Source organism: Haemaphysalis longicornis, unplaced genomic scaffold (assembly GCF_048455015.1).
Source record: "Haemaphysalis longicornis isolate Haplotype H1 unplaced genomic scaffold, Haemaphysalis longicornis Haplotype H1 scaffold_2, whole genome shotgun sequence".
In the NCBI taxonomy this organism is placed as follows: Eukaryota; Metazoa; Arthropoda; class Arachnida; order Ixodida; family Ixodidae; genus Haemaphysalis; species Haemaphysalis longicornis.
This window is the reverse complement of record NW_027526295.1, coordinates 78,246,745-78,261,768: the sequence shown is the minus strand read 5'-3', so window position 1 is coordinate 78,261,768 and position 15,024 is coordinate 78,246,745. Positions and strand designations below refer to the sequence as shown.

At 48.9% G+C, this 15,024-nt stretch overlaps 1 long non-coding RNA gene across 1 annotated transcript in view; it reads left to right on the top strand.

The window, feature by feature from the left end:
* The window catches only part of LOC144169008 (uncharacterized), a 50,203-nt gene that overhangs the window by 15,962 nt on the left and 19,217 nt on the right, over nucleotides 1-15,024 (top strand). The window lies entirely within an intron of this gene.

Below are 15,024 nucleotides of genomic sequence, written 5' to 3'. Positions count from 1 at the left end.
GAAAGGTGTGGGGTCGGTCCCCACTCTGGCGCGTGTTTTCTTTTCTTAATTTCTTTCTTTCGCCTATTTAAAAATTATGGTAACTTCAGTAACCGCAGTTAAAAAGAGCCAGCAACACCCCTGTGCCTCCTCTGGCGTTGAAGACTGCCGACCTATCTTTCTGTATTTCCTCAACGAGCCCCATATTTCCTAACTACATTCTGCGAAAGCCTAGCGAGAGACTCGGTACTGGCAGCCTTGATACCAAGGTCCCATTAGCAGGCTTCCTGCCAGTTAACCGTCATGACAAGCTGTAGAATTTTGAGTCATGCCCCAGGGGTTGAATAGAATGTCTCCCTCTGCCCGTGCAGTCAGAGTGGCGCTGGATATTACCCTCAAGGGTCAGATACAGTTGTAGTAAATTTAAATACCCCAGAAAGTGAAACAGAGCACAGTCGCCCACATAGCCGAACTGTAAGGCATTCCAGATCAAATCGAAAGGTGTAGGTTCAGTCCCCACTCTGGGCGCCGGTATTTCTTTCTTTCTTTCTTTTTTCTTCCTTGCTTATGTATATTTAAAAAGGTTAACTTCACTAGCTGTAGTAAAAAAAGGAGCGTAACAACACAGCTGTGCCTCCTTTGATGTTGTAGGCTACCGACCTATCTTTCTGCGTATATATATAAATATATATATATATATAGTAAATAATGGGTATAGCTTCTAGAAAACTGTTCATTTGTCGACATTTTGGTCGGATGGCGACTTTTATCAAGAACACATTTCATATTTCTAAGCACGTGTTTCTAAGCTTGTCATCCAACGATGCCGAAAAAAAGAGAGTTGGGGGATTTGGGGTGAAAAGCAAAAGAAACACACACTCTCGGTGAGGTGAGGTAAAGGGTTACAAAAAAAGAGAAAGAGAAAAAGAAAAAGAATCAAAAAGAAACCCAAACATGGAGAGGGGAGAGAAGAGAACAAAACCCTTTCAATACGCTGTCCTGTATCGTATGTCGCTTGTAGGAAGAGTGACAGTTACCTCCCGCTTCAGAAGGGCGCCGCTACGCTCAACAAAGCAAAGCCCAAAGCAGTAACATGAAGGCTCTCACAAAATCACTGGGGGGCACCGAATTCCAACGCTAACTGACATTACGGGAAGAGTTTAAAGGAAGTGGTCGCAGTCGCACACATGTTTTTGTAACGCCAAACCTACAAATAAATAGGAAAGCTGGTTAAAAGTGTTCGTATGATCTCCGCACTGCGGCTCAAAACATGCACTATTCCGTCGACCGGCGGGACGGCCGGGCGGCATTCATGATTCTTAGGTCAATTCTTCCGCCTTGTCCAGGCAGCCGAAGTGGTCGTCAATGACCATGAACCTGGGTAAAGGCGCTTAACAAAACGTAGAATTAAACCCTCGGCTGTTGCTGGTACCGAGGTGTCGTACTTTGTGCCAGCATTCCATTTACATATATATATATATATATATATATATATATATATATATATATATATCGGCCGCGGCGGCCGCTTTTCTGATGGAGGCGAAAAGCAAAAACGCCCGTGTGTACGAGATTTCGGCGCACGTTAAAGATCCCCAGGTGGTCAAAATTAATCCGGAGGCCTCCACTACGGCGCGCCTCATCGCCTGCGTTGCGTCGGCGCGTTAAACCCCACAATCAATCATATATATATATATTGTTACAGTACGAGGGAGGTTGATTTCCTGGACAGGACAGGGAAGCTTCACAGGAACGAACCGAGCTCCAAAAGCACACGCCTGAGGATTGTTCCTCTTCCTCCACCAGCCCAGTGATAGCCCAACAGTCATGTACATGTCCAAGTACGTGAAGCGGTACAATGGTATATATATGTATATATATATATATGTATATATATACCCTACTGAAAAGTTCCCTATATACGGAATTATGGGAATACAGAGTTCATACGAAGTGTTACGCCCCCAAGCGTAATGAATGTTGATATTATTACGACAAGCACGTGAATTATATGAGTTTGCACAATATGATCGTTTGGGACAGTTTCCGTGTTTTTATCTTCAATAATAATCAAAATCACGCTCCGTATCATTTCCGCATACTCCGTAAATACGGAATTCACACGGTCAATGAGTTCGTGGTTCTAGTCATCATAAAAAATTAAAACAGGTGCCTAATTTTTCAATAGGCATGCACTGTTTCATTTTCATGAGCTTCTCAAAAATCTTTTTTGTTTTGTGGCGGCTTCGTGTCGTGCTAAGAATGTACTCCGCATTCCAATAATTCCGTATATACAGAACGTTTCAGGAGGGTATATATATATATATATATATATATATATATATATATATACAGAGGTATACTAAGAATAGGAAATGAAAGGCTCGTTGATATAAGAAATAAGGAATAACGGTTGGCGATGAGGAAGGCCAAGGAAAACACAGGGGAGGATGTGGTAGTTCATTTTATTATGCTTGAAACAGATGCACAGTTTTGAAAGAAAAAAAAGTGGAGAAAAACATACCTGCCTGGTGGGATCCGAACACACGACCTCCAGAATACGCGTCTGGCATGATGAACACTTAATTCAACGAGCCCCAAATATCCAATTCTGATTTGCTATTGGTGAGGGCATGGTGGGGGTCTCTATTTTGGCGGTCTTTGTGGTCGAACGCTGGTCGACCACTTCGGCATGTCGAGACGCTCGAGGAATGGACCGGGGGTTAAAAAGAAGGTCCCCTTCACCCCGAGAATCCGTGTGGCGCTGGCTACAACCCCCCCATCCCGACCGCCGGAAAAAAATACCTTAACATAAATACCCGAGAAAGTGGAGTGGAGAACCGCTCACCAATGGCACAATGGTCATCGCAGCAGACACGTATTCTGAAAGTCGTAGGTTCGGATCCCACCAAGCGGGCATTTTTAGATACAAGGCTTCTTAAGCTCGGGGCTGTGTCCCTCTTTCTGTTGTCGTTGTCTGCCGTCCGCAACACCACTGTGCATGCCTGGCCAGGCACCGCTGATGATGACTGTGGCAGGATGCCACTAGGGATTGGCCAACCAAAGAATCCATCAGGAGAAAGCTTCGCGTTCAACCACCGTCGTCATCTTCCCGTAGGGGAATACTGAGTAGTATGCGTGCAATTCCTCCTCTCCTCTCTTGCACTCCTCTCCGGTATTCCTCCTCTCTTCTTCGATGCTCCTCCACTCTCAGGATTGCGCACGAATGGCAACACCTGCAGCACCGCGAGCGATAATGTGAAGCAGCTTAGGGTTCAAGGCGCGATGACGTACTCCGCTGGGGGCGCCACTGTAGCTCCGTGGTAGAAATGACGTGCGATCTGCTCCCTTCATTCTCCTCCCGCAACGCCGCGATCAAACTGAAAATTAATGGGAACTTGACTCGACTCCATAGCTGCTTCGCATACTACTCAGGGTTCCCCTGCGGGGAGATAGTGAAATTTTTTCCCCACTTTCTTCTTGTCTTTCGGAAATCTACGTCTACTTCTGCCAAAATAAATGACCTGCCGCATACTCCGCTTTGCTTTGTTTGGAATCCTTCAGTACCAACCCTTTTATGTCCTAATTGAACGAGTCCCTCATTTCCAATTCTGATCCGCTACATGCATAGCGAACGTCCTTCTTCTCACAGTCTTGGTGCCATAGGGAGCTTTAGAGGGTTCAACGGTGGTCTTACACTCTCGACATGTCGCAGACGCTCGAGTCACGGCCCCGGGGGTTAAAAAGAATGCCCCCTTCACCCAGAGTAGTCCGAGTGGCGCTGGCTAACACCACCAAGCGCAGGAAATAAATACCTTAAATAAATACCCGACAAACTAGAGGATAGTGGTCTTCGCACGAGACGAGTATTCTAGGTGTCCTGGTTTTGGATCCCACCCAGCCGGCTTTTGCTCCCAACTTTCTTTCTGTCTTCCAGAAAATCTGCTTCTGTTTCAACTGAAATAAATGACCTACGGCATGCTCCCCTTTGCTTTTATTGGCATTGCTACTGCTAACAATTTTCTTTCGTGTATATATATATATATATATATATAGATATCGCACCAGACCGGTATTCTGGAGGTCGTGGGTTCGGATCCCACCACAGCCTTCCCTTTGCTTTCCGCGGTTGTCTTGACTTCCAACTCCTATTTCTGTCTCATTTCAACGAGCGAGTCATTTCCTATATATATTAGGGTCAACAACATCCCTTAGAATGTATATATATATATATATATATATATATATATATATATATATTGTAGAGGCGTAAAACATTGCGAAGGAAAACCTCAGGGCAAGGTCACCGGCCAATCTAGTACCAGACAAAGGAGGACAGCGGCCGACTGGAAGCGAAGGAAGAAGAAGCCGGGCGCTCGCTCTGGGTAGAGAATAAACATGGCGTCGTAGGCATCGGACGTTGGTTCATTACAAGGGGCGCAGCCGACAAGTTTTCAAGCCCCGAGGCGACCCAGCCTCCGGACCTGCTCTCCCTAGCGGCGATCCAGCCGCAGGGACGGCCCTCAGCAGAGGCCAAGGCCTGTCACGCCTTCCAGCCCTGCTGCCCGAGTTCATCGGTGGGATCCTGGTCCCGGCACGAGCCCGAACGCAACGACAGCCCAGCCCCCAGGCGAGCCAGCCTTGGGCGCGACCTTCTCCAGCGGCCGACGTCTTCTTGACTCGCCGCTGCGTCCGCCGTTCGCGCCTTGATTTCTGCGGACTTTGGCCTCTGCGGACTTTGGTGAGTGACCAACCTCTCGCAATGACGACCGCTGATGCGAACGCCAGCCAACCTTCTTGGGCTGTCCAGGCCCTCACAGAAATGTGTCGCCAGTTTCGCGACGTTATTCCCAGCCCGTTTCCATCACCCGCCCACACGGGCGTCCCCGTCTTCCGAGGGTTCCAGGACGATGCTGTTTCTTGGATAAAGCTTATCGACACCCTTGCTACCCTTCACGCTTGGCCCGATCAGACCAAACTGTTCGTTGCACAAGAACGCCGGCCCGACGCTGCCCGAGCGTGGCACCTTTACGAAGGCCACTCTCATCCCATTTGGGAAAGCTGGAGTGGGGCATTAATCACGGCGTTCACTGGATTGTCAGCCAACTACGACTCTCGCTTCATGGAAATGCGTGTCCGCCTGCAAGGCCCTAGCGAGAACGTCGCGGTCTACATCTACGACAAGCTCCGCCTTCTCGCAGGCTGCGACTTCGCCTGGGCGTCTCCTGTTGCGAGGCGGTACGTCATAGATGGCCTGGCCGACCCTGTTCTAGCTGCAGTCTTGACTGTGCAGCCATCGGATTTGAGCCCACAAGCCTTCGTCCGTGTGGCTGTGCGACTGCAGCAGGGTGCAACGCTGCCGGCACAGGAGCCTCACCTGCAAGCCTCGACGCAGACCCTGGCGGAAACTCCTGGCCATGGCCCTGAATTGCGTGATATGGCAGTGAAGGATGAGGCAACCAGCAAGGTGGCCACAATTGGGACTGAAGAAGGAGCCCCGTGTGCCGAGTCTCCGCATAAAGCCGATGACCTGCCTGTGGTTTCCTCTTTGCTGATGCCGGCCCTTCTCGTCTGTGAGCCACCTTCGACGCGTGACACGAACTATCCCAGGGAGCTCATCTTATACTCAGCAGCTGGAAAAACGACAATCGAGAACCAAACCCCGAGCAACTCATCCCCACATGCTTCTGAGATCTCTGCTAAGGAACAAGCTGACCTTTCAGTTCTGCCCGAGGAGGATGAAGGCAAAGACATGCCACCAGAAATCAGCAACGACGCTGCACCAAGCCTTCAAACGGGTGGCGAAAGGCGTGAAACACACAAGGATGCAGCTGTCGCAGACGAGCACATTTCAGCGAGAGTTTTTGAAGCAGACCACGACGAACCTGCAGGCGGCAAGGACGCTGAAGCTAATGCAGAGTCGCTTTTCAAACAAAACAATGACCAAATCTACAATAGAGGCAAAACCAACCTGACCGACCCCTACTGCAAGGACCGTATGACGCGCCTGTTCAGCGCACAGGACATTTCTCTGGAAGTCATCATGGATTCCCCGTCAACAAAGGACAATGTAGCCCAGGCACAAACCCGAAAGGACAATATGAACACAGCCGCGAGAGCCGAGGACCCACACCAACAATTTGCTGGGGGGCGTCTTCGCAGTGTGGCCGAGTGTAGAGGCGTAAAACATTGCGAAGGAAAACCTCAGGGCAAGGTCACCGGCCAATCTACTACCAGACGAAGGAGGACAGCGGCCGACTGGAAGTGAAGGAAGAAGAAGCCGGGCGCTCGCTCTAGGTAGAGAATAAACATGGCGTCGTAGGCATCGGACGTTGGTTCATTACAATATATATATATATATATATTTATTTATTAAAAAATACCTTACAGGCCCTTGTTGCAGGGCATTGTGTAAGGGGGGTAACAAAGGGTGAGTGTCGTGACAGAACTGTAAGGGAACATGAACCTTGAAAGAACGGAACAGCAAATAACAGGATATATGTCACTAAAGAGAAAAAGAATGTACAAAAAAAGTCACTTGAAGTGACACATACATGGAACATTGCAGGTGGGAAGGAATGCAAATATGCGCAATATAAATATATATATATATATATATATATGTATATGGTTATTCTGACGAAGGCCGGTCCCTCGGCCGAAACGTTAAATCTTTTCTTTTTTCGACGTGTGTCTTTCTTTTTTTGCTACGACTTTCCGGTGTCCAAGAAATATTTTCCTGCAATATATATATATGTATATATATATATATATATATATATATATATATATATATATAGCGAATCAGAAAATGGCAAATGAGGGGCTCCGTGAAATAAGACAGAAAATAAGGGTTGGCAGTCAAGAAAACCTCGGAAAGCAAAGGGGAGGTTGTGGTGGGTCATAGAAAGAGATGAAGAATTTTTTGAGTCGAAAAGAAAGTGGTGAAAAAATGCCCGCCGGGTGGGCATTTTTTAGCGAATCAGAATAGGAAATGAGGGGCTCGTTGAAAATAACACCGAAATAAGGGTTGGCAGTCGAGAAAACCTCGGAAAGCAAAGGGGAGGATGTGGTAGATCATTGAAACAGATTAAGAATTTGGAAAGAAAGAAAGAAAGTGAAGAAAAAATGCCCGCCAGGTGGGATCCGAACCCACGACCTCCAGAATCGCACCAGACCGGTATTCTGGAGGTCGTGGGTTCGGATCCCACCTGGCGGGCATTTTTTCTTCACTTTCTTTCTTTCTTTCCAAATTCTTAATCTGTTTCAGTGATCTACCACATCCTCCCTTTGCTTTCCGAGGTTTTCTCGACTGCCAACCCTTATTTCTGTGTTATATATATATATATATATATATATATATATATATATATATATATATATATATATATATATATATATATATATATATATATATATATATATATATATATATATATATACTGTAAGGGATGTAGCTGACCCTCCGGTAGTAGACCGAACGCCGTTTATTGGCAGGAGCAGAACCAAGGCAGCGTAGGTACAAGGGTGCAGACGATGGCAGATCTCGCGCGCCAGAACCTTCCGCCATTTTTTTTCTTCCGCTGCTACCAGCCTGCGCACATACCATCGTGTATAGATTGACCACGGTCGCAGGCCCTCTTACTTGTTACGGCGCATACCCCAATAAGCTGATGGTGTTACAAGAGCTGCTCATAATCTTTCCTACAATCACATCCGGCAAAAAGCAGCCAACCTGGCGACATACGAAGAGGATGACACCATAGGGTCGTAGTAGGCCTTCAGTCGTTGAACGTGCACTATTTCACGCCCTCGGCGGCGAAGGTCAGAGGAGGGGATGACTGCTTCCACAAGGTAGTTTATGGGCAAAGTGCGGGCGATGACTTTGTAAGGGCCACGATATTTGGCTACAAGTTTTGAGGGTAGACCCGGTGTTGGGCAGGGTACGCGAGGCGAGACATGCGAGGTGGGGTCAAATGGCGAGCGGGTGGTTAAATCGTCACAGCGAGAGTCTGGCGCTGTTGATCTGCAGTTGTAAAGGAACGAGTGTGTTGGCGACATCCTTTGGGGAGCTGCGCTAGTCGCGAAACTGCTTTAAAATGTTTGACGTCCGGGTTGTAGGCAGGATGGCGTCCAGTGTACAGGTCGGCTCGCGTTCATAAAATAGGAAAAACGGAAAAAAATCCTATCTTTGTCTGCGTAGCCGCGTTATATGCCTAAGTTATGAACGGGAGTACGAGGTCCCAATTGGAGTGATCCGACGACACCTACATTGAAAGGATATCTCCCAGGGTGCGATGGAACCGCTCTGTGAGCCCACTGGTTTGCGCGTGGGTCGAGGAGGTCGTGCGGTGGCAACGTGGCATTCGGCGAGTAGAGCATTCACAACGTCCGATAGGAAAACGCAGCGTCGACCACTCAGAAGTTCGCGAGGCGCTCCGTGGCGAAGGACAAAGTGACGTAAAAGGAAAGTGGCGACGTCACGAGCCGTGGATGCAGGCAAGCCAGCTGTTTCGGCATACCTCGTGAGGTGGTCTACCGCAACAATTATCCACCGGTTACCAGCGGCCGTTAAAGGCAGTGGCCCGTACAGATCGATGCCAAGGCGATAAAAGGGTTTCGCAGAGCATGGTAGTGGTTGCAATGTGGCCGTAGAGCGAGTAGGCGGTGATTTGCGGCGTTGACATTCCGGACATGAGCGCACGTACATCCGCACGTAGTTATACATGCCCCTCCAATAGTAACGTAGGCGGAGTCGCTCGTACGTTTCCAGGACGCCAGCATGAGGGCAACTCGTTTCGGCATAAAAGGCGGCGCAGATGTCTACACGCAGATGACGTGGGATAACTAAAAGCCAGTTGCGGCCGTCTTAGTTATCAGACCGATGATAAAGAAGCTCTTCACGCTGTTGGTAGTGAGAGACTTGTTGCTGCAGTGCCCTGGGTGCACCGGTAGCAGAAGAATGAGAGAGGACGCCGGATTATGGAAGCTATCCGCTGCTCGGCAGTCATGTTGGTGAGGCTGAGTGACGGCAATCTACAGTCCGCTCTGGCTACGTGGGACACGTCAGCTGGCATTGGAGAGCGGGAGAGTGCGTCAGCATCAGAATGCTTGCTGCCGGAACGGTAAACCACGCGGATATCATATTCTTGCAGATGAACAGCCCACTGCCCAAGAGGACCTGAAAGATCCTTCAGAGAGCCGAGCCAACAAAGCGCGTGGTGATCGGTCACCGCGTCAAATGGGTGGCCATACAAGTACGGGCGGAACTTCCCCAGCGCCCGTGTTGTGGCCAAACATTCATTTTCAGTGACGAAGTAATTTGTTTCTGCTTTCGTCAGTGCCCGACTCGCGTACGGAACAACATATCCCTCACTGCCGGATTTCCCTTGGCGAGCACGCCACCAAGGACAATCACGCTCGCATTAGTGTGCACTTCGGTTGGGGTCGAGGCTTCGAAATGCCGTAATATAGGCGGGGATGTTAACAAACAACGCAGTGTCGCAAATGTTTCGTCGCACGAGGTTGACCAAGCAGAAATGCCGCCGTCGTTACCGAGCAGCTTGGTAAGAGGCGAGATGATGGTCGCAAAGTTGCGAACCAAGCATCGAAAATATGAGCACAGCCCAATAAAGCTCCGAAGCGCCTTCAGTGTGGTCGGCTTCGGGAACTCCGCAATGGCTCGAAGCTTTGTCGCGTTGGGGCTGATGCCGTCTTTGGAAACGACATGGCCCAGGATGGCAAGCATGCGTGCGGCGAAGTGGCATTTTTTGAGGTTGAGCTGTAGCCCAGCGTTCGCAAGGCAAGTCAGGACTTGTTCGGGGCGAATCAGCTGTGTCTCGAAATTGGGAGGGGAAACGACTACGTCGTCCTGGTAACAGAGGCACGTCTGCAACTTGAGGCCACGGAGGAGACTCCATCATTCTTTCGAACGTAGTGGGGGCATGCCGAAGCCCGAATGGCATAACGTTAAATACGTAAAGGCCGCCTGGGATAGCAAATGCCGTTATTGCACGATCAGCCTCTGCCATGAGAACTTGCGAGTACCTTGAGTGTAAGTCGAGTGATGAGAAAAATTGCGCTCCCTGCAGACAGTCCGCAGAATCGTCGATACGCGGAAGAGGGTACACGTCTTTTCTTGTGATGGTATTCAAGCGGTGATAGTGAACACAAAACCGAATACAGACGTCTTTCTTCTTAACCAGAACCACCGGTGAAGACCACGGGCTCTTCGAGGGACGAATGACACCTCGTTGAAGCACATCCGTGACGTGGTCTTCAATGGTTCGCCGTTCTGTCAGAGACACACGATATGGGCGCTTTCATACGATCCGGTGTCGACTGAGTACGTAACGGTAGACGTGCGGCCCAGCGAGGTTTGCGTGCAATCAAAGGAAGAAACAAATATTGAAAGCAATGAAGAAAGACGTTCTCGTCGGGTTGCATCCAGATCGGCGCCGAGAGAGTGGGCAAAGGCATCGGGTGGCAATAGCCCGGGCCAGCATGGCGAAGCACTCTGTTCACTGATCTGAAGATGGGTAAGATCACCTCAAGAAAACCTCGGAGAGCAAAGGGGTGCTTGTTGTGGATCATAAAAACAGTTGAATAATTTTTTGAGTCGGAGAGGAAGTGGTGGAAAAATTCCCGCCGGTTGTGATCCGAACCCACGACCTCCACAATAACGTTCTGGTGCGAAAACCATTGCGCTACCGGAGGGGCTGTTTCCCCACCACTTGCTCGGGTGTTTATGTTAAGGTACTTTTTGTTTCCTGCACTCGGGGGTTGTAGCCAGCGCCACTCGGGCTACTTAGGGTGAAGGGGACTTTCTTTTTAACCCCACGGGCCGTGACTCCAGGGTCTACGACATGTCGAGAGTTGTCGACCAGTGCTGAACGCTCTTAAGCTACCTTTGGCACCAACACTGCCAGAACAGAGGTCCTGGCTATGCATGTAGCGAATCAGAATAGGAAGTGAGGGGCTCGTAGAAATAACACAGAAATAAGGGTTGGCAGTGAAGAAAACCTCGGAAAGCAAAGGGGAGGACGTGGCAGGTCATTGAAACAGATAAAGAATTTTGAAAGAAAGAAAGCGAAGAAAAAATGCCCGCCTTGTGGGATCCGACCCCACGACCTCCAAAATACCTTAACATAAATAAACGAGAAAGTGGTGGTGAAACAGCCCCCCCACCCTGGTAGCGTAGTGTTTATGGCACCAGACCTTTCTGGAGGTCGTGGGTTCGGATCTCACCAGGCGGGAATTTTTCCACCACTTTCTTTCTGACTCAAAAAAATTGTTGATCTGTTTCTGTGATCCTCCACAACATCCCCTTTTCTCTCCGAGGTTTTCTTGACTGGCAACCCTTATTTTCGGTCTTATTTAACTGAGTCCATGATTTCCCATTTTCTGATTCGCTACATATATATATATATATATATATATATATATATATATATATATACGTATATATATATATATATATATATATATATATATATATATATATATATATATATATATACACAAAGATAGGTCAGCAGTCTACAATGCCAAAGGAGGCATAGGGGTGTGGTTAGGCTCTTTTCTTTTTTACTACGGTTAATGAAGTAAACTTTTTTTTATATATTGATCGGGTATCTTGTTCAATGGGCCAGTTCAAAGTACACCATAGTGAGGGAGACGATAGCGTTTGTCGAGTTTCTTAGAATACACAGAAAAACGCTTATACGCACTTTGGATTCGAGGGCTTCCCTTTCTCCGCACCCTCGCCAATGAGAACTCTCGGGGAGAGTAAAAGAGCGGGAGAGTAACTAAAACATGTCACTATAGTACAGAAGGTGGGAAAAAGAGGAAGGGAGAGAGGAAGGTTGCAAATGGGAAGGAGGCACAGTTGCAGCATTGATAGACAGAAAGAAGACGTATAAGGTTCAGCCAATGTGCGTCTACAGGAAAAAAACAGCGTGATGCGTAGAGAGAGAAAAAGATACACAACATCTGCAGAATCGAAGCTCGTAAGCCTCAATGACAAGCCTCTGGATGGCAGAGAAGCATGCCAACCTTTGCCTACTGGTGATGAATGGTAAAAAAGAACGAAAGAAATGCACTTGTTAATGTCGGTTTGAGACCGTCGTTAGACAGAGGCAAGTGCCACATGGCCCGCAGGTGGCTGAAGGAAGCTTATCGGAAAACGAAACATTCGTCGACAGCTTTGAAAAAAGAGGGGGCAGTGAGTCCGCAGTGCGCGGAGGCTCGTACGGGTCCGTCTCAGTGAAATGGTGCGAACATTTTTGCGTAGAAACTGACTTACGTCTCGTAAAGAACCACAGGCAGAGAAGGATTTATTACCTCACCGCCGCCATAGCGGCACGCCGACCATCCCGCACCGCCCCCACCCGCGTCCCCCTCGTTAGGATGCCTGCACACCACGGCACTCCTCAGGGGCGGAGGATCTCTTCTAAAAAACTGTTATCTCACGATTATTTGTTTCGCCCTCCCTAAAAACACCTCAGTGTGGTTACGTCAGTTTTGAATGGAACTCATCTCCCTGTGGTCTTATTTATTCCTTCGGCAAACGTCCGAAATTTATGTATAAATAATGATTCTTTGTTCCCGCTCTTATGTGGTGCGGAAGCTGGGTTGAATTAGCACGGCCTGTATGTTTTCAAAAGAGTGACCCGGTAGTCGCAGATGCCTGGACAGCGGAAGGTCGGGGAGGCCCTTCACCTGTCACTTATGATTGTTAAACCGTTTGCGGAAAGATGTTTGAGCTACCTTGAGACAGTGAGAGCTGATGACAACAGCCACATTTCGAACAGTGGGCCTCGGTAAGCTCTAGAGAAAGAGCAAACATGGAAACGAAATAGGGGAGGGGGGGGGGGGCAAAATGGGGAGCACCGGGCGGACATCGGACGCATACAGAACGCTGCAGAGCCCCCATGGCCCCTCCACTCTGTCCCGCGCCCCGGGAGGAGAAGGGCACAGTACGCTCCCTGGGAGAGGGGGGGGGGGAGGAACCACCGTGCCGAACCTGGCTTCGCGTTGCCAGAGCCGATGGTCAACCGGGCAGCCACCAACACCCCATTACCCTCAGAGTAGGCCTAAAAAAGGGGTGAACATAAGTATGACAACCACCCACACAAGAAAAAGAAAGAAAGAAAAAAGAAAGGAGAAAAACTGCACACATGTTCTCAGACATATTCCGCATGCATGGTCCACCCCAGACACTGTGCTCACTCAATGTGAGGTTCTGAATTTGTTAGCCGACGACGACACTCAGTACTGCTAAAAAAGAAAGTAAGAAGGTTGCTTGATTTCGCCAGGAATCTGAGGTATCAATTAAGATGCGAAGTTATTTCAGTTAGTTCCTTTAGGCACGAAAGGCTTCCTGGGGTCTCGTTGATTCCATGTGTGAGGTATTGGAATTTGTAGATGGAAAAGGATTGGTGTCCTGATCAAGAGAGAGAGAGAGATAAACTTTATTTTGAAGCCTGTGTCCAAAGGACTGCTCGGCTTCTTGGTTAGGTTGCAGGGACTATAGTCCTGGCTATCTATAGTCCTGGCGTGTTTTTAACGTGGTGCACCAGCGTGGTCCAATAGAGCTCTTCAAGCTCCTTAGGGGGTGTGACCCATGCCTCCCAGCAAGTAGGGCGCTTTGTGGCAGGAATTGGTTGCAGGGAAGATCTCAGGGTGCTTTGTATGTTTGGGCATGTCCAGAGGGTGTGTTCATTGTTGGGGTATTGGTCGCAGTGTGAGGATTTTGGTGTGCCTGGAAGCCCGTCTATGTAGTGTTGTATGTGTTGTGTTGGTAGCGTGCCCGTTTGTGCACGTCGAATGTGAACAGCGTCAGGGCGGGCGAATTTTCGGGGGTAGGGAAGGGTGGTTCTCTGATCTCTGACGTCCCGTAAGTACTTTCTACGAGTCTGATGCATTTCTCGGCGGTGCTCTTTTGGGTCATAGAAGCGAGGCCAGGGTATTGGGGTGCCCGGATCAAAGAGAGCAGCTCGGGCTAAGGCATGGGCCTTCTCATTCCCCTTTACACCTGCGTGTCCAGGGACCCATATCACAGTGGTATGAAGCTCGGGGTGGTTACGTGTGATGCTGGCGAGTGTGTAGCGCATGTGGGGGTGCATGTGATTCTCCCGTAGATTGCGAATTGCTGATTTGCTGTCCGTGATGATTACCAGTTCTGTTTGATCTTGGTGTGCTTCTATGGCGTTTACAATAGCCTGAAGCTCCAGAGATGTCGACGACGGTGCGGGGGCGTACTTGGCTACTGCGGAGAGGACGTCGCTATGAAAAGCTGTCGTTCCGATTTTGGTGTCTTTGTTGTACGCAGCGTCGGTGTAAATGACCGTAGTTCCTGGGGAAAATGTCTTCCTGTTGTAGTGGTTTGCCCTGTCAGCGCGGCGACTTGCCTGGTCTGGACCCATATTTTTGGGTATGGGCTTCAAGGTTATGTTGGCTGGACATGACCATGGTGGCGGCTCTGGTGGAATATGCTGGAGCTGCGAGATGTTGTGGCCCAGATCAAGGAGGATGAGACGACCTTGGGGCGACGTTTGTAGTCTTTGGGTTTGGGCGAGGTGGTGCGTGTCAATCTTCTCACTGAGTGTATTCAGCGCGCCTGTGGCATATAATAGGTCATTTTGGGTGAATCTTGGGGTGCCTGTTATGATACGGGTTGCGTTGCGGAGAATTATTTCGAGTTTTGTGTGCTGAGTTTTTGTCAGATAGTAGTAAGGAAGGCCGTACATGATCCGTGAGATAAGGAGAGCTTCCACAACCTTGCGACCTTCATGTTCCTTTAAACCATACTTGCTGCGGGACACCCTATTTATCATGTGGAGGATCTGGTTCGCTTGAGTAGTGATGGTTTTCAGCCAGGTTGTACCTGTGCCGTCCTGATCTATGTGAAAGCCGAGGATCCGTATGGAGTGTTTTCGCGGAATTTCTTTGCCGTTTAGGTGTAGCCTGATGAGTCCCCGGATATCGTTTGCGTGAGCCTTGCGGGAGTTGATGACTACCGTGTATTCTGTCTTCTCAGGAGAG